The 20,165-nt window shown below is 46.4% G+C and overlaps 1 long non-coding RNA gene across 1 annotated transcript in view; it reads right to left on the reverse strand.

The window, feature by feature from the left end:
• The window catches only part of LOC115474888, a 204,102-nt gene that overhangs the window by 39,934 nt on the left and 144,003 nt on the right, over positions 1 to 20,165 (reverse strand). The window contains exon 3 of the long non-coding RNA XR_003942929.1: positions 361 to 448. This is a non-coding gene — a long non-coding RNA (uncharacterized LOC115474888). The remainder of the gene's footprint in view (positions 1 to 360; positions 449 to 20,165) is intronic.

Raw genomic sequence — 20,165 nt, forward strand, 5'->3', positions numbered from 1 at the left:
CATGACTCTTTAGTGTTGGGCTCGGGGGTGTATGATGAGGAAGCTGGAAAGGGAGAAAAATGAGCTGGTGGGAGATAAGGAAAGATACTTGACATGGAGAAGAGAGGGAGGGACAAGGAGAGAAAGACTAGTGGCATAAGTCTCTGTAAGGGGGGCATTTGAGACAGACACACACTGGTCGGTATTGTGGCCCCAGGCAGGAAGATATTTGTCAACTTTTTTCAGCCCTTTTGAATCCAATGCAGCCTTAACTTAAAAATTTGCAAAGAACACTACAATAGTACATCTTTTCAAAGGGTTTATTCTATTAATCAATATCGTTCTACGTTTAAAAATAAAATGTTTTAGAACTTCACCCACCTTGGGACTGTTTTCCTCAAGTACCTCGCCCTCATCCGTCTGCATGAGAAAGGACTGTGCAAAAACTGCAGAAACGTACAAATACTGCCTGAAAGATACAAGGGTAAAAATAACAGAATAGAAAATTAAACATACATACCCAAAAACACATTAGCAGAAACTAAGTAAAACCACTAAGGACAAAAAATATATATATTAATATATTTATTTACAAATATCTATGTATGTACTTATTGATTGAGTGTAAGTATATTTATTTCCTAGTGTTTAACCTTTACACTTTCATAACATCTCATGAAGGCTCAAAGGATACACTTGTAGTATAGTAATAGGGGCAACAAGGGTAAAAACATTCAAATTTGAGTCACATGCCTTCTCTGAAGCACTAAAATGTAGAGAAATAAGACTTAAGACTTCAGGTCTATCACAGCTGACAACATCAAAGAGGTTTGCTTTGGGAATACCATAAGAGATCAGAATGGCTTTGTATCCAGCAGACTACTCTCAGATAACGCTAGGCTATTTTGGAATATACTAGCACATTCCGTTGAGGATAACTCCCCGCTGATCGCATTATCACTAGATGCTGAAAAGGCATTTGACCGCATTGAATGGTCATACCTGTTTAAAATACTCACTTGGTTTGGATTTCATGAACCTTATTTGAGTATGGTTAAAGTACTTTACGCCTCTCCTCAAGCTTTCATCTATGCTAACAATATTACCTCCTCCAAATTTACCCTTCACCAAACAAGGGTGTCCGCTGTCTCCATTATTGTTTAATTTGGCTTTAGAACCCTTGGCAATATCCATTCGTGCAAATCATAAGATACTGGGTGTCAAGCTTAGAGATGAGTCATTTAAATTGTCTATCTATGCTGATGATATCTTGCTATATGTAACTATTGATTCTATCCCTTACATTCTAAATAATATCACTGCTTTTTCGAATATTTCAGGGTATAAAGTTAACTGGTCAAAATCCGCTGTTATGCCACTGTCTAAATTTGTACTGAAGTCTGATATTACACAGTACCCATTTAGTTGGGAACCTAATGGCATTAAATATTTAGGAATAAATTATAGCAACTCACCTGATAGTACTCATAAGGCTATTGAAACAAAAGTTTTGCAAATTACTACAGACCTATTAAGTTCATGGACTAAGCTTTTTCTATCTTGGTGGGGCAAGATTGAAGCTATAAAAATGGTACTGGCACCGAAACTCAATTATATTTTTAGCATGGTACCTATTCTCTTTAAGGACTCTCTTTATAGAAAAATTAATAGTTTAATTTCTAAATTCCTTTGGAAATCTTCGGTGCCTCATATCTCTATTAAAAAGCTTAAAATGACTAAACGTGCCCGACTTTAAGCTATATCATCTGGCCTTTTTGATTTCACAGGTTAAACAATGGTATTCTGCAACTTTTTCACAAGTTGGGTGATCTTTGAGAAAGAAGCAATTTTTCCAATACCACTTAATTTGTTACCAACTATGAACAAATTTCAATATCCTAATAAATGTTTGATCTTAAAATCCTCCTCACATTCAGTAAACCTTATCTGTACCATACTAAACTTTAAGTGGTCAAGTTCTAGAACTATTTCTATTTGGTACAATTCTGATTTCCCAATTAAGACGTCTCCCCGTCTACGTGCGATATGGTGTGCTGCTAATATTTGCTCTCCAGAACAACTGCAATCAGGATCTAACATTATTCCTATTCAGGATTTTAATGCATGCTATAATAGTCCTCATACACATAAAGCTTTCTGGAACATCTTGACTCAGCGTATTCTCCAAATTTCTTCAAGACTATCGGCCTCAAATTCCTAGCTTCGACAGCTTATGTCACCTCCTTATGGCTCCTAAGTCTGCATCAACTCTGTATAAACTCTTGCAAATGTCAAAGCCGAATATATGTTCAAATAATACTTCCGCCTGGGAAAAAGATTTGAGAGTTTCACTTACAATCAAAGAATAAGAGTTTTTTTTGGACAAAGACCATGCGTTCCTCATTGTCTGCTGCCCTGCTGCAATCAGCATATTATATTGTACACAAATCCTATTGGACACCTGAAAAACTTTCTAAAGTAAGATCTTCTGTATCCAACTTATGCTATACCTCTACATAAATGGTTTTCACTCTTTGTAGAACAGGTGAGTCTGGAGAGCGCCAGTATACCGCTAGCACCATCCAAGCCATTGCAAAGGCCAATACTAACAACTTATATATTGCTCCCTCTACTTTTCCTACCATCTCATTCAATAAAGTCATCTCCCTGAGCGGGGAGACAGAAAGACAGAGGTTAGATGAAGAGGAGAGAGGGCAGTGGAAAGGTTGGACCATGTTGACGGGGGGGGGGGGGGGGGAGAGAGGAAAGATGACCACTTTTTTTGGAGGGGGCATGGGGAGGAGGGACAAGAGAGGGGAGATGCTGGACTAGAAGGAGGGAATAGAGAAACAGGGAGATGCTGGACTGGGGAGAAGAAGAAGAGTCACAAGAAGGCCGATGTTGGCAGATGAAAGGGTATGTACGAGAGAATCCAAAGCACATCCGAAGAAGCAACCAAAAGAAGCACAAGGAGCCTTCACGAGATGGGGCATAAACTCAGTCCTTGTTTCGGCGTAACTGCCTGCATCAGGGGTCTTTCAATGATCACAAAATCCAAGGGCATCAAACAAATCAGTGGAAAATGCTAAATCTGAATTCACATAAATGATGCTGACAACAGTATGGGTACAAAGGTAAAATGCTGCTGCACGGGAGCATTTTTTAGCATTTTGCTTTCGTACCTGTGCTGTTGTTGGCATCATTTATGTGAATTCAGATTTAGCATTTTCCACTGATTTGTTTGAAACCCTTGGATTTTGTGATCATTGAAAAATCCCTGAAGCAGGCGGTTTCGCCGAAACCATGTCAGGTCTGATTAATAAAACTGAGTTGATGCCCCCTCTCTTGAAGGCACCTTGTGCTTCTTTTGGCTTGTGGTACATGACAAGGTGACAGAGTCTGATGAAAGAGATGGGAGAAGGGGACTGACTCACAGATGTTAGGGATGAGAAAAGGAGACCGATATTGGGGCTGGGTGTTCAGCTTAGAGAAGGGGGCTGATTCTGGGAGAAAGGATCTGATCCTTAAGCTAGGAAAAGAGGGCTGGAAGAAAAGGTCCGATTCTGACAGATGTTGGAGATGGAAGATCATAGATGAAGCATGCAGTGGTGGGGACAGGAGTTGGGAGAAGGGGAATAGATGCTGATACAGGGATGAAAATGGGAGAAAGGGTTGACTGGCAGATACTAGGGATGGGAAAAGGGGGCTTGATAGTAGCAGACGCTTGGGCTGGGGGTTGAGTTGGAAGAAGGGTTCTGATTCTGGAAGAAGGGGCTGGCAGGTGGCAGTGGGAAAAAGGAGCAGAAACTGGAAGAGTGAAAATGAAGAGGACAGATATGGATGAATCAAAGGCATGTGCAGTGAAAGGTGGAGATAGAGGAGCAGAGGGATAGATGCTGGAAGCAAGGAGGAGGAAAAGCAGAGCAAATATATACTGGAGGTAGGTGGTCAAATACTAGGAAAGGGGGGAAGCAAGAAAGAAGGGACAAGGGAGCAAGACATAAGTACTTAAGTATTGCCATACTGGGAAAGACCGAAGGTCCATCGAGCCCAGCATCTTGTTTCCAACAGTGGCCAATCCAGCTCACAAATACCCGGCAAGATCACAAAAATGTACAAAACATTTTATACTGCTTATCCAAGAAATAGTGGGTTTTCCCGAAGTCCATTTAATAACTGTCTATGGACTTTTATGTCCTTTAGATTGTAAGCTCCTTTGTGCAGGGACTGTCCTTCTTTGTTAATTGTACAGCGCTGCGCAACCCTGGTAGCGCTTTAGAAATGTTAAATAGTAGTAGTAGTACTTTTCCTTTAGGAAGCCGTCCAAACCTTTTTAAACTCCGCTAAGCTAACCGCCTTTACCACATTCTCTGGCAACAAATTCCAGAGTGAAGAAAAATTTTCTCCGATTCGTTTTAAATTTACTACATTGTAGCTTCATCGCATGCCCCCTAGTCCTAGTATTTTTGGAAAGCGTGAACAGACGCTCCACATCTACCCACTCAACTGTACTCATTATTTTATAGACCTCTATCATATCTCCCCTCAGCCGCCTTTTCTCCAAGCTGAAGAGCCCTAGCCGCTTTAGCCTTTCCTCATAGGGAAATCGCCACATCTCCTTTATTATTTTCGTCGCCCTTCTCTGCACCTTTTCTAATTCCACTATATCTTTTTTGAGATGCGGCGACCAGAATTGAACACAATATTCGAGGTGCGGTTGCACCATGGAGCGATACAAAGGCATTATAACATCCTCATTTTTGTTTTCCATTCCTTTCCTAATAATATCTAACATTCTATTTGCTTTCTTAGCCGCAGCAGCACACTGAGCAGAAGGTTTCAATGTATCATCAACGACGACACCTAGATCCCTTTCTTGGTCCGTGACTCCTAACGTGGAACCTTGCATGACATAGCTGTAATTTGGGTTCCTCTGTCCCACATGCATCACTTTGCACTTGCTCACATTAAACGTCATCTGCCATTTAGACGCCCAGTCTCCTGGTCTCGTAAGGTCCACTTGTAATTTTTCACAATCCTCCCGCGATTTAACGACTTTGAATAACTTTGTGTCATCAGCAAACTTAATGTCGCGTTCCCGAGGACCTTGGCATACTGTCAGGCTTCTTCCCCGGGAGCACTGGGTTCGTGAGTCCTTGGGCCACTACCGTGGAGCGGCAGTGGCAGGCAAGATCACCTTCAAGGTAGAGACGAGACAAGACTGGACCGGAACCCTGGACTGCAGTTCTACACAGGAATACACAGGACTGGAACGCACCGGACGGGTGCGCACTGGAGTGGAGCCCGCTGGACTAGAACACACTGGAGTGGACCCACTGGACTGGAACATACAGGAGTGAAGCCCGCTGGACTGGAACACACTGGACTGGAACCCACGGGACCGGACCCGCTGGACAGGAACACACTGGACCTAGGCTTCACCTACGCTTAGCCACCTTTCCCCGAGGGTTGAGCCCTCAGGTCCGGGCAGCTGGCAGGGCTTACAGGAAAAACTGGAACTTGCAAGCAGGAACAGCAGGAATCAGGATACAGAAGTGCCCCCAGGCACCTAGGCGAAAGCAAGGCAGACAGGCAGGGAATGTCCGGGTTCTGGCAGTAGGCAGGTTCAAAGCGATGGTCAGGTCAAGGAGCAAGACTATGGCTGGAGCTCCAGTATCAAGGAGTACTGGCAACAGACAAAACAAGGGCAGAAGCTCCAGAAGCAAAAGAAAACACACACGGAAAAACCAGAAGGCTAAACACAAGACGACTAGGAAACTGTACACAAGCTAACAAGAAAGCTATGCCCAAGCTAACCAGTCATACACTAGAAACATACACTAAGCAAACACAGGAGATCTAGTAAAGCTGTACACAGGCTAACAAGCAAAGCTGTGCCCAAGCTAAGTCATACACCAGAAACATACACTGAGCAAACACAGGAGATCTAGTAAAGCTGTACACAGGCTAACAAGCAAAGCTGTGCTAACAAGTCTAGGGTTACCATTTTGTGTCCTCTGAAAAAGAGGACACATGTCACGCCCCCTACCCCGCCCCCGCCACGCCTCATACCCCGCCCCCGCCACGCCCCCTTCGGGTCCTCGTTCCGCCCCTCTATTCCCCGCCCCCCGTCACATGGTTCCCCCCCCCCCTCACATATTCCCCCCCTCACTTACTATCTAGCCCTGGTGGTCTAGTAGGGTCTTCTCTTCGGGGCAGGAAAGAGCCCCTTCTTTCCTGCCCGGAGCGCTGCCTGTCCTTGCCTGCTGCATCCTCCTCGGTCTGGCTGGAGATTCAAAATGGCCACCGAGAGTTGAAGTGGCCTCGCGAGAGTTCAACTCTCGGCGGCCATTTTGAATCCCCAGCCAGACCGAGGAGGATGATAGACAGGGGAGGCAGCGCTCCAGGCAGGAAAGAGGGGGCTCTTTCCTGCCTCGAAGACGTCACTAGACCACCAGGGAACATGGTAAGGAAGGGGAGGGGACGGGAGTAGGGTTACCACGGCGCCGATCGCCCGCCCACACGCACGCGCCTGCCCGCACCCGCGCCCACGTTTGTCCAGAAATCCGGACAAACGTGGGTGCAGGCAAAATCCGCCGGACGCCCCGGACATGCCCTCAAAAAGAGGACATGTCCGGGGAAATCCGGACGAATGGTAACCCTAAACAAGTCATACACTAGAAACATACACTAAGCAAACACAGGAGAACTGGTAAAGCTGTACACAGGCTAACAAGCAAAGCTGTGCCCAAGCTAAGAAGTCATACACTAGAAACATACACTGAGCAAACACAGGAGATCTAGTAAAGCTGTTACCAGGCTAACAAGCAAAGCTGCGCCCAAGCTAACTAGTCAAACACTAGGAACTCACACTGAGCTGGACAATGTAGCAGTGCACAGCACTCTACATACCAGGGCCCTAGACGATGCAAAGGCAAGGGCTGCAGTCTCTAAGTGATTAATAAAGCCCTTCAACACCAGAGGCACAGCTGCAGCAATCTCCTTGCCTCCAAACAGAGGCTTGACACACAGAGAAGTCAGCCCACAGGAAGGAACAGCGGGAGCCATCTTGGATACTGGCATAGAGGAGTTGGCAGCCATCTCGGAAGAGGCATAGCCCACACAGGGGAGGTCCAGTAAGGCAATCAGCACACAGAGCCAGAGAGAAACTAAGACAGAGACAGACACAGAGACAAGCAGAAGCCAGCACAGCCACTGACTCCCAGAAACAGGGTAAGAATGAGGGTGGTCACGGCCACAGACGTGACACTTAATTACCTCACTAGTTACTCCCATCTCTAGATCATTTATAAATATGTTAAAAAGCAGTGGTCCCAGCACAGAGCCCTGGGGAACCCCACTAACTACCCTTCTCCATTGAGAATACTGACCATTTAACCCTACTCTCTGTTTTCTATCTTTTAACCAGTTTTTAATCCACAGTAGAACACTACCTCCTATCCCATGGCTCTCCAATTTCCTCTGGAGTCTTTCATGAGGTACTTTGTCAAACGCCTTCTGAAAATCCAGATACACAATACCAACCAGATCACCTTTATCCACATGATTGTTCATCCCTTCAAAGAAATGTAGTAGATTGGTGAGGCAAGATTTCCCTTCACTAAATCCATGTTGACTTTGTCTCATTAATCCATGCTTTTGAATATGCTCTGTAATTTTGTTCTTAATAATAGTCTATACCATTTTGCCCGGCACCGACGTCAGACTCACCGGTCTATAATACCCCGGATCTCCTCTGGAACCTTTTTTAAAAATCAGCGTTACACAGAGGCGTAGCCAGGTTTTGATCTTAGGGGGAGCAGACTTTTATAAAATTGGCGCCGGTTGGTATCAGCTAGACAACAGCGTCTGTGTTGTTGCTCAGGGGCTGTGGCGGGCAATGATTAATACAGGCTGTCTCTGTTACGTCCTGCCTACAAGGAAACAGGAAGTTACATCAGGAGGCAGGACGCAGGTCGCTGGACTGGCCAGAGCAGGCAACCTGTCTTCTTAACTTCAAATAAAAATATTCAAATCGTGACCATCACCTCAGGAATAGCACACCCAATCCTTCCACTGCTAGACACCTTGTTTAAATCAAATAGGCTTTTGCTTGTGAGGTGACTCTACAGGATGTGAAGAACACTAGTCTTGAGCATTTTTATTTTGGGTGACAAAGTCCAACAAAGGTGGCCCTTGCCCCACAGCCTACATTCAAATAGACACTTTGTGAAATAACACAAACCCCTGCAAAAAGACACCCAAAACCTATACTGAAAACGTACCACACCATAATAGCCCTAACCTACGTATGAAAAGACTGTGCTATAAATATTACAGTGGGACCAACAGAAGTGTTTCCCTAGGTGGTCCTGGAGTACCCTCTTGCCATTCAGGGATTCAGGCTATCCACAATGAACCTGCAAGAAAAAGATTTGCATGTAATGGAGGCAGTATATGCAAATCAACGCCATGCATATTTATTGTGGATAGCGTGAAAACCTGACTGGCAAGGGGGTACTCTAGAACCAATTTGGGAAACACTACTGTAGAACACAAAACTCACCAAACCATAACAGCCCTAACCTACCTATGAAAAGACAGTGCCAGATATATTACACTGGGCTCTGCAGCACCAATATACCTACTATTGGGAAACTGGAACAAGCTGCACTGTTACACATTCCTACACAGACACTACATGCTGGCAGAATCCTTCACCTCAGTCATACATGCAGAACATGGAGAGACCCTCATCTATATAACATAAGAGTAGCCATACTGGGTCAGACCAATGGTCCATCTAGCCCAGTATCCTGTTTCCAACAGTGGCCAACACAGGTCACAAGCACCTGGCAGAAACCCAAATTGTGACAGCATTCCATGCTACCAATCTAATACAGAATATATAGCAATAACAACAATAAAAACAACAATAAAAACAACAAAAATTGAAATAGAGACCTCCCCCTCCTCTCTGCCCAAGGAAGCCAGACTCTATAAACAGTGCAAATCTGGTAAAAAATAAACAGACATGCATTTTCTCCTGTACTTTGCAAAATAAAAATAGGAAAAAAAATGTACCTTTTACAAAGCAGGTACATCTCAGTCCTTACAAAGTATTAAATAAAAATAATTTTCTTCTACCTTTGTTGTCTGGGAATTTGGATGGTCCCAGTCTTTTTTTCCATGTTCCACGAGTCAGCCATACAAATTCTTTTCCAGGTTGGCCTTTCCATTTCTTCTCTTGCCTCATCTTCTTCCTTTCCTTCTCTACATCTGTTGGTACTGATCTTTCGTTTTATGTCCCCACTATGAAACAGCTGTGCACAGAGCTGCCAAGTGATCAAGTTCCAGAAGGGAGATTTTTCAACCAGTCCTAGTGTGAACTGACAACCCAAATTCAAATGAGATTTGCAATCCCTGATTCTACCCATCAAAATCTGTGCTGCACTACATTCAAAATTACTTAAGAAAATGAACTCAGACCCCTGCAGGGTTGCTAATTTGAAGACATCGGAGTTGTGCATTTTTAAATACTGTCATATTCCTAAAATCAAATTCAAAATAAAATACCTTTTTCTACTGTTTGAACAATTTATTTTCTCATTTGCTTTGGTCCCACTGTCTCTTTTCTGTTTTTCTCTGTTTCTTCTGCCTTTACAGGGTCTCTTCCCCATCTGACATTTCTTCTGTCTCCAAGTGCACCATCCTTCTTTCCTCTGCACCACTATTTGTCCTGTCTAGTATCTCCTTTCTGTGTCCCTTGTCCCTATCCTACCCCCAATTTCAGCGTCTGCCCTTTCTATGTCCCATCTCCCCCTTTTTCAGGACAAGCCTACCTGGTCTCCTCATGTGCAACTTGTCCTCACCAGGGCGGGTGTGCGGACAGGGAAAAAATGTTGGCAAGACAATTGACTGGTTCAGATGGAACACCGACACCACCTTCAGCAAGAACTTAGGATGAGTGCGGAGGACTACTCTGTTATGATGAAATTTAATATAAGGCGCATGGACTACCAGGGCTTGGAGCTCACTGACTCTACGAGCTGAAGTAACAGCCACCAAGAAAATGACCTTCCAGGTCAAATATTTCAGATGGCAGGAATTCAGTGGCTCAAAAGGAGCTTTCATCAGCTGGGTGAGAATGACGTTGAGGTCCCATGACACTGGTGATGGTTTGACAGGGGGCTTTGACAAAAGCAAACCTCTCATGAAGCGAACTAAAGGCTGTCCAGAGATAGGATGACTTTCTACACGTTGATGATAAGCACTGATTGCACTAAAATGGACCCTTACTGAGTTAGTCTTAAGACCAGACTCTGATAAGTGTAGAAGGTATTCAAGCAGGGTCCATGTAGGACAAGAAAAAAGATCTAGGGCCTTACTGTCACACCAGACAGCAAACCTCCTCCATTTAAAAGAATAACTCTTTTTCATGGAATCTTTCCTGGAAGCAAGCAAGACACGAGAAACACCCTCTGGCAGACCTAAAAAGGCAACCTCTAAGTTCTCAACATCAAGGCCGTGAGAGCCAGAGACTGGAGGTTGGGATGTAGAAGCGACCCCTCGTTCTGAGTGATGAGGGTTGGAAAACACTCTAATCTCCACGGTTCTTCGGAGGACAAGTCCAGAAGAAGAGGGAACCATATCTGACGGGGACAGAGAGGTGCTATCAGAATCATGGTTCCGCGGTCTTGCCTGAGTTTCAGCAGAGTCTTCCCTACTAAAGGTATGGGAGGATACACATACAGAAGGCCTGTCCCCCAATGTAGGAGAAAGGCATCTGACGCTAGTCTGTCGTGGGCCTGCAGCCTGGAACAGAATTGAGGGACCTTGTGACTGGTCTGAGTGGCAAAAGGATCCACCGAGGGGGTGCACCACGCTCGGAAGATCTTTCAGACAACATCCATGTTCAGCGACCACTCATGAGGTTGCATTATCCTGCTCAACTTGTCAGCCAGACTGTTGTTTACGCCTGCCAGATACGTGGCTTGGAAGAATCATGCCATGCTGATGTGCCCAAAGCCACATCCTGACGGCTTCCTGACACAGAGGGCAAGATCTGGTGCCCCCTACTTGTTGGTGTAATACATCGCAACCTAATTGTCTGTCTGAATTAGGATAATTTGGATGGACAACCGATCTCTGAAAGCCTTTAGAGCGTTCCAGATCACTCGCAGTTCCAGGAGGTTGATCTGAAGACCTTTTTCCTGAAAGGGCCAAGCTCCTTGAGTGTGAAGGCCATCTACATGAGCTCCCCACCCCAAGAGGGATGCATCCGTCGTCAGCACCTTTTGTGGCTGAGGAATTGGGAATGGACGTCCCAAGGTCAGATTGGAGCAAATGGTCCACCAGTGGAGGGAATTGCAACATCCTCTAGAACCCCTGTAGCCTGATACCACTGGGAAGCTAGGGTCCAATGAGCTGATCTCATATGTAAACGTGCCATGGGAGTCACATGAACTGTGGAGGCCATGTGGCCGAGAAGCCTCAACATTTGCCGAGCTGTGATCTGTTGAGATGTTCGAGCCGAGGACACTAAGGCTAGAAGATTGTCCACCCTTGCCTGGGGGAGATAAGCTCGAGACGTCCATGTGTTCAACAGAGCTCCTATGAATTCCAATTTCTGAACTGGAACTAGGTGGGACTTGGGATAATTTATTACAAACCCCAGCAGTTCGAGCAGTTAAATAGTAATCTGCATGGATCGTAGAACTTCTGCCTCCGTGTTGTTCTTTACTAGCCAATCGTCGAGATAAGGGAACACATGCACTCCCAGTCTGCATAGCGATGCTGCGACAACTGCCAAGCACTTTGTAAAGACCCTGGGCGCAGATGCTAGACCAAAGGGCAGCACACAGTACTGAAAATGCTGAGTTCCCAGATAAAATCGAAGGTACTTCCTGTGAGCTCGAAGAACCGAGAAGTGAGTATAGGCGTCCTTTAAGACCAGAGAGCATAGCCAATCGTTTTCCTGAATCATGGGAATAAGGGTGCCGAGGGAAACCATCCTGAACTTTTCTCAGACTAGAAATTTGTTCAGGGCCCTTATGTCTAGGATGGGACGCATACCCCCTGTTTTCTTTTGCACAAGGAAGTACCTGGAATAGAATCCCAGCCCTTCTTCCCCTGGTGGAACGGGTTCGACCGCATTGGCCTTTAGAACAGCGGAGAGTTCCTCTGCAAGTACCTGCTTGTGCTGGGAGCTGAAAGACTGAGCTCCCGGTGGGCAATTTGGAGGTTTTGATTCCAGACTGAGATCGTATCCTAAACGGTCTATTTGAAGAACCCACCTGTCGGAGGTTATAAGAGGCCACCTGTGGTGAAAAAATATCAACCTCTCCCCAACAGGCAGATCATCCGGCACGGATACTGTTACCTCGGCTATGCTGCTCCGGAGCCAGTCAAAAACCCATCCCTTGTTTTTGCTGGGGAGCCGGAGGGGCCTTCAGAGCATGCCGCTGACGAGAGCGAGCCTGCTGGGAACGAGCCTGAACAGGCTGTTGAGAGGCAGGAGTGTACCTACGCCTATTATAGGAATAGGGAGCACTCCTCCCTCCAAAAAACCTCCTGAGGAGGTAGTAGCAGAAGGCGTCCGGCAGGAGAGAGAATCCATAGCATCATGATGCTTCTTGAGGGTATAAACCATATCCTCCACCTTCTCTCTAAAAAGATTATCTCCCCGACAAGGAACGTCCGCCATTCGTTGCTGGGTCTTCTGATCCAGGTCAGAAACACGCAGCCATGAGAATCTGTGCATCACTATACCTTGAGCAGAAACTCAGGATGCGGCATCAAAAGTGTCGTAAGGCCCCCTGGCCAGGAATTTGCGACACGTCTTCTGCTGCCTGACCACCTGGTGAAAAGGTTCAGCAAGCTCCGGAGGAACAGCTTCAACTAAACCGGACAGTTGCTTAACCGAGTTTCGTAAGTGAATGCTGGTGTACAGCTGGTATGTTTGGATCTTGGCGGCAAGCATTCCAGCCTGATACGTACGCTTCCCAAAAGAATCCAAGGTCCTAGACTCTCTGTCCGGGGGCGCCAAGGCATAGTCTCTAGTACTCTTGGCTCTCCTGAGAGCAGAGTCCACCACCATAGAATCGTGAGGAAGTTGGGCATTCACCATCACAGGCTCACCATGGACTCTGTACTGGGACTCGGACTTCTTGTTGACCACTGAATTAGAGAGTGGGCAAGACCAATTCCACAACATCACTTCTCTAAGTGTGTTGTGACGGGGGGCTGTTGTAACCTCTGCAGGCGGAGGATAATCCAGAACTTCGAACATCTCAGCCCTGGGCTCATCCACAGCCTCCATGGGAAATGGAATGTCCTTAGACATTTCCCGCACAAAAGATGAAAAAGAAAGACTCTCAGGTAGAGACTGTCTAACTTCAATAGGCAGAGTAGGATCAGAAGGAAGCCCCTGGGAATCTTCCTCCGAAAAATACCTAGTGTCTTCCTCCTCTCCCCATGAGTGCTCTTCTTCATTGTCGGACAAAAGCTCTCAAATAGCAGCCCAAAGCCGAGCCTGTCTCGACTTCAAGGATGTCGAGAAGTTGACGCTTGCCTGGACTCCGGCGAAGCTTCCTCCACCGACGTCGAGGGAGAGTCAACCCGGGTGGTAACTGGCTCCGGTACCGCAAGCGGTACCGAGGGCGGGGACCTCCTCACAGGAGATGGGCCAGACGCCGTCTCAGCAGTATGCACGGGAGGCGCAAGCACCTGCGGTACCGAAGCAGACTGACGAAACAGTCCTTCCAGAAGCTCTGGAAGAATGGCCCAGAGACGCTCATCGAGAGCTGCCATTGGAAAAGGCGGCGGGGCCGGTGCAGGAGTCGGTGCCAGAATCTGAAGGGGCTCGAGAGCTGGTACAAGGCTGCCGGACGACCGACGCATCGGCACCTCCTGAATGGAGGGTGAGCGGTCCTCCCGGCGCAGACAATTCTCGGGTGCCGACTCCCTCGGCTCCCCGGAGCTCTCGGTACCGTGAGATCGATGACGGTGCTTCTTCGACTTTGCTCGATGCCCGTCATCGACACTCCTCAGTACCGACGAGGAGGACGTGGAATCCTGACGCCTCCTTGGGGCCGAGTCTGACAAAGGTCGGTCCGGGGGGCCTGCGTAGCAGTAGGCCTCGAGACAGGTGGAGACCCGCTCGATACCTCACTGCTCCCAGCTCGAAGTGGCCTTTTGGCAGCTATTACCTGGACTCTCGGTGCTGCTTCCCTCGACGTCGTCGCCGCCGAAGAACCGGACCGATCTGGGAAAAGCCGCTCATGCAGAGCCTCTCGAGCTATCTGGGTCCTCTTTTTCATCAACTTGCACAGCTTACAAGCAGCCAGAAGATGATCGGGCCCAAGACACTGAAGGCACCACGCGTAGGGGTTGGTACTCGAGATGGTCCAGTTGCAGCGAGTACAGCGCTTGAAGCCGCTGGGAGTCCTCGATGTCATGGATGGAAAAATAGCATCTGCAAAATTAAACGGCTCGATTGTGCAAAAGGAAAAGGCACAGAAAAAAAGGGAAAAACGCAACCAAGCGGCCTGAGGGCAGCCGCAACAGAAAAAGAAAGGAAACTTCCAACCGGACAGATAACTAAAAAAATAAAGGAACAATTTTTTTTTTGTATTTTGAAGGAAAAGGGCGCGTAAGACGCAAAAAATCACAGTCTCCTGAGCGAAAACGAAGGAGAGCAATCCGAAAAACAACTCTCCTCTATCGCGGAAAAAAAGAAACTAGTTCAGTCACGCTCGCGTCACGGGCAGGAAGCGGCTCGCACATGCGAGCCTCTCAAAACTTCTGTTTTTTTCTAAAGAAAAGTTCCGGTCTCCTGGGCCGTCACGGACGACGACCCACACGTAAGAAGATGGAGCCTGCTTGTCCTCGGAGAAAACAGTTTGCAAACTAAAACACATCCAGAAAACAACTCTAATTAAATTAATAGGATAGGGAACTTCCAGTAGAGCTAGCTGCCAAGATGGCCACAGCTTAGAGAAGCTCCACAACCCCCCCCCCCCCCCCCGCCAACTTCTTCATTGGCAGCCCCACCAGCACACTTACTGACCCCCCAAAACAGTAGTACCGATGCTGGCAATGTTGCTGGAGTGAGATCAGTGCTGGGGGTTGTCTGTGCTGGCAGCTCTGGGAGCAACAAAAACCAGCAGAGAATGGCAGGAGTTGTAAACTGTGGCAAGGAATGTGTTTCCACAGAGTAGGGCCACCAGGGACACCTTCCCTGTGACAAGCTGCCAGGTTTTCCAGCCAGAGTTTTGGAGCCGGGAGGAGCCCCAGGCATGCGGCTGACATGAAACCCAACTGAGCACTGCTAGAGGGAACCCGCTCGACAAAGGCCTATACAATAATCAAGTGGTAAAACACAGCTGTTTGAGCAAGAAAGGCAGCAATGTTCTGGAGACAGTTGAAAGGCGGACGTGCCTGTACATCAGACTGAATGAATGACACTGTGTTGCGAAGGCTCTCCTCTCTGGTTCAGTGGCCCACAGCTGGTAGCGCGCTACCGAGGCTCCACACCTTTATCATTCTTGCACATTGCAGCCATTGTTATCTGGTGAATTTTGGGGACCTTCCATAAACGTAAACAGCTTAAGCCTAAGACCCCTGTCACTATCAAGGACATGTACATTACTAAAATGGGGCAGTCGGGGAAGGCCCTGGGCAGTCCAGCTAAGTCCCCTTCTTCCGAGTCTCATGCTATTCAGGAAGAGGGCAGAGCAGCTAAATCAAATGAAGCCATTTGGTACTAAAAGAAATCAGGTTTATTATTATTAATACTTGATAAACAGCCTAGGGGACATCCATCAACAGGACCAGCTCAAGAGGTTGTGGCACCCTAGACCAACTTTTATTTTTGCGCCCCCACCCCAATGCACCCACTTCACACCTGTCCCATCCCCTGCCCCACCCCCTATCACAGCAATTTTCACAACTCCTAACGCACCCCACCCCCAAACAGCAACTTCCACAATTCCTCCCTCACCCCCACACAGCAACTTCTACAAATTCACCCCCTCCCTTTCCCAGGACTCTGAATGAGACTGGCCCCCCACCTGCTTAAATGCTGAAGTGCTGCTCTCTACTCTCTCGGGTCCAGGCAGCAGCAGCACAACAGCAGCGGCAGGCAGCAGGTGGTGGTGGTGGCGGCAGGCAGCGATGGTAGCAGCACGCGGCGACAGAAGAGGCAGGTAAAAAAAAATAAAAATAAAAGACCATGGTGGATGCTGAAGCAGTTTAAATGCTTCAGCATCCTGCTCCTCCCTGCAAGGCATGCTAGGATTAGATGTTGAGCATCCGATCCCAGCGTGTCTTCCAGAAGACGGGTGGTAGAGGGCGGTTCCAAGGTGTTCTATGCACCTATTAGAGGACAAAGGGCCTGAGAAGAGGAGTGTCGGGTATGTCAGCAGAGAGCAGAGAAGAAAGGAGGAAAGAACCCAAACTGCCAGCGCCTCTTGTTTCCAGTGCTGGGAGTCAGGACCGAGGACCACCGCTGCTGAGAACGGTAAGTACTAAAAAGTACATAAGCACATAAGCATCGCCATGCCGGGACAGACCAAGGGTCAATCAAGCCCAGCACCCTGTCTCCGACAGCAGCCAAAAGAACAATTTGTCCCGCCCATCCCAGAAATAGTGGATTATTTCCATGTCCATTCAATAACATTCTATGACCTTTTCCTCCAAGAAGCTGTCAAACCCTTTTTAAAAGTCAGATAAGTCAACCGCCTTAACCACTTTTTCCGGCAACGAATTCCAGAGTCTAACTATGCGTTAAGTGAAGAAAACTTTCCTCCGATTAATTTTAAATTTACTACACTGCAGCTTCATCGCATGCCCTCTTGTCCCAGTATTTTTGGAAAGAGTAAACAGATGCTCCACATCGACCCGTTCCATTCCACTCATTATCTTATAGACCTCTATCATATCGCCCCTCAGCCACCTTTTCTCCAAGCAGAAGAGCCCCAGCCTCTTCAGCCTTTCCTAATAGGGAAGACGTCCCATCCCCTGGTTCATCTTTGTCGCCCTTCTCTGCACCTTTTCTAATTCCACTATATCTTTTTTGAGGTGTGGCAACCAGAATTGAACACAATACTCGAGGTGCAGTCGCACCATGGAGCAATACAATGGCAGAATAATATCTTCATTTTTGTTAGTACATAAGTAATGCCACACTGGGAAAAGACCAAGGGTCCATAGAGTCCAGCATCCTGTCCACGACAGCGGCCAATCCAGACCAAGGGCACCTGGCAAGCTTTCCAAATGTACAAACATTCTATACATGTTATTCCTGGAATTGTGGATTTTTCCCAAGTCCATTAAGTAGTGGTTTTTGGACTTGTCCTTTAGGAAACCGTCTAACCCCTTTTTAAACTCTGCTAAGCTAACCGCCTTCACCACGCTCTCCGGCAATGAATTCCAGAGTTTAATTATGCGTTGGGTGAAGAAAAAATTTCTCCGATTTGTTTTAAATTTACTACACTGTAGTTTCATCGCATGCCCCCCAGTCCTAGTATTTTTGGAAAGCATGAACAGATGCTTCACATCCACCTGTTCCACTCCACTCATTTTATATACCTGTATCATGTCTCCCCTCAGCCGTCCCTTCTGCAAGCTGAAAAGCCCTAGCCTCCTTAGTCTTTCTTCATAGGGAAGTCGTCCCATCCCCACTATCATTTTAGTCGCCCTTCGCTGTACCTTTTCCAATTCTACTATATCTTTCTTGAGATGCGGCGACCAGAATTGAACACAATACTCAAGGTGCAGTCGCACCATGGAGCGATAAAACGGCATTATAACATCCTCACACCTGTTTTCCATACCTTTCCTAATAATACCCAACATTCTATTCGCTTTCCTAGCCGCAGCAGCACACTGTGCAGAAGGTTTCAGTGTATTATCGACGACGACATCCAGATCCCTTTCTTGGTCCCTAGCGACTAACGTAGAACCTTACATGACGTAGTTATAATTCGGGTTCTTTTTTCCAACATGCATCACCTTGCACTTGCTCACATTAAACGTCATCTGCCATTTAGCCGCCCAGTCTCCCAGTCTCGTAAGGGCCTTCTGTAATTTTTCACAATCCTGTCGCGAGTTAACGACTTTGAATAACTTTGTGTCATCAGCAAATTTAATTACCTCGCTAGTTATTCCCATCTCTAAATCATTTATAAATATATTAAAAAGCAGCAGTCCTAGCACAGACCCCTGAGGAACCCCACTAACTACCCTTCTCCATTGTGAATACCACCCATTTAACCCCACTCTCTGCTTCCTATCCTTCAACCAGTTTTTAATCCACAATAGGACATTTCCTCCTATCCCGTGATCCTCCAATTTCCTCTGTAGCCTTTCAAGAGGTACCTTGACAAACGCCTTTTGAAAATCCAGATACACAATATCAACCGGCTCCCCTTTGTCCACATGTTTGTTTACTCCTTCAAACAACTGAAATAAATTGGTCCGGCAAGATTTCCCCACACAAAAGCTGTGCTGACTTGCTCTCAGTAATCCATGTCCTTGGATGTGCTCTGTAATTTTGTTTTTGATAATAGCCTCTACCATTTTCCCCGGCACCGACGTCAGACTCACCAGTCTATAATTTCCCAGATATCCCCTGGAACCTTTTTTAAAAATGGGCGTTACATTAGCCACCCTCCAATCTTCCAGTACCAAGCTCGATCTTAAGGATAAATTGCATATCACTAACAGTAGATCCGCAAGCTCATTTTTCAGTTCTATCAGTACTCTAGGATGAATACCATCCGGTCCAGGAGATTTGCTACTCTTCAGTTTGCTGAACTACCCCATTACGTCCTCCAGGTTTACCGTGAAGTCAGTAAATTTCTCCGACTCGTCCACTTGAAATACCATTTCCGACAACGGTATCCCACCCAAATCTTCCTTGGTGAAGACCGAAGCAAAGAATTCATTTAATCTCTCCGCTACGTCTTTATCTTCCTTGATCGCCCCTTTTACCCCTCTGTCATCCAGCGGCCCAACCGATTCTTTTGCCGGCTTCCTGCTTTTAATATACCAAAAAGATTTTTGCTATGTTTTTTTGCCTCTAATGCTGTCTTTTTTTCGTAATCCCTCTTGGCCATCTTTATCTGCGCCTTGAATTTGCTTTGACACTCCTTATGCTGCTTCTTGTTATTTTCAGACGGTTCCTTCTTCCGTTTTCTGAAGGCGTTTCTTTTAGCCCTAATAGCTTCCTTCACCTTACTTTTCAACCACGCCGGCTGTCTTTTGGACTTCCGTCTTTCTTTTCTAATTCGCAGAATATGTTTGGCCTGGGCCTCCAGGATGGTATTTTTGAACAGCGTCCTTGCCTGTTGTACAGTTTTTACCCTCTCAGTTGCCCCCCTAAGTTTTTTTTTTTAACCGTTTTTCTCATTTTATCATAGAGGCCTATTTTCAAAGCACTTAGCCTTCCATAGGTTTCTATGGAACTTTGGAAGGCTACGTGCTTTGAAAATATGCCTCAGTCTCCTTTTTTTAAAGTGAAACGCTAACGTATTTGACCTGTGTATAGTTACTTCAAGGTTGATATCAAAACTGATCATATAATGATCACTGTTATCAAGCGGCCCCAGTACCACAACGTCCCTCACCAGATCATGCGCTCCACTAAGGACCAAGTCTAGAATTTTTCCTTCTCTCGTCGGCTCCTGCACCAGCTGCTCCATAAAGCTGTCCTTGATTTCATCAAGGAATTGTACCTCTCTAGCGTGTCCTGATGTTACATTTATCCAGTCTATATTTGGATAATTTAAGTCACCCATTATTATCACATTGCCCATTTTGTTTGCGTCTCTGATTACTTTTATCATTTCTGCATCCACCTGCTCATCCTGGCGAGATGGACGGTAGTACACTCCTATCACCGTCCTTTTCCCTTTTATACATGGAATTTCAACCCACAATGATTCAAAGGTGTGATTTGTGTCCTGCTGAATTTGTAATCTATCTGAGTCAAGGCTCTCGTTAATATACAATGCTACCCCCTCCACCAGTCCAGTCCACCCTACCACTACGATATACTTTGTACCCCGGTATGACAGTGTCCCACTGGTTATCCTCCTTCCACCAGTCTCAGTAATGCCTATTATATCCAATTTTTCATTTAGTGCAATATATTCCAACTCTCCCATCTTATTTCTTAGACT

This window comes from Microcaecilia unicolor, chromosome 1 (assembly GCF_901765095.1).
Source record: "Microcaecilia unicolor chromosome 1, aMicUni1.1, whole genome shotgun sequence".
NCBI classification, from domain to species: Eukaryota; Metazoa; Chordata; class Amphibia; order Gymnophiona; family Siphonopidae; genus Microcaecilia; species Microcaecilia unicolor.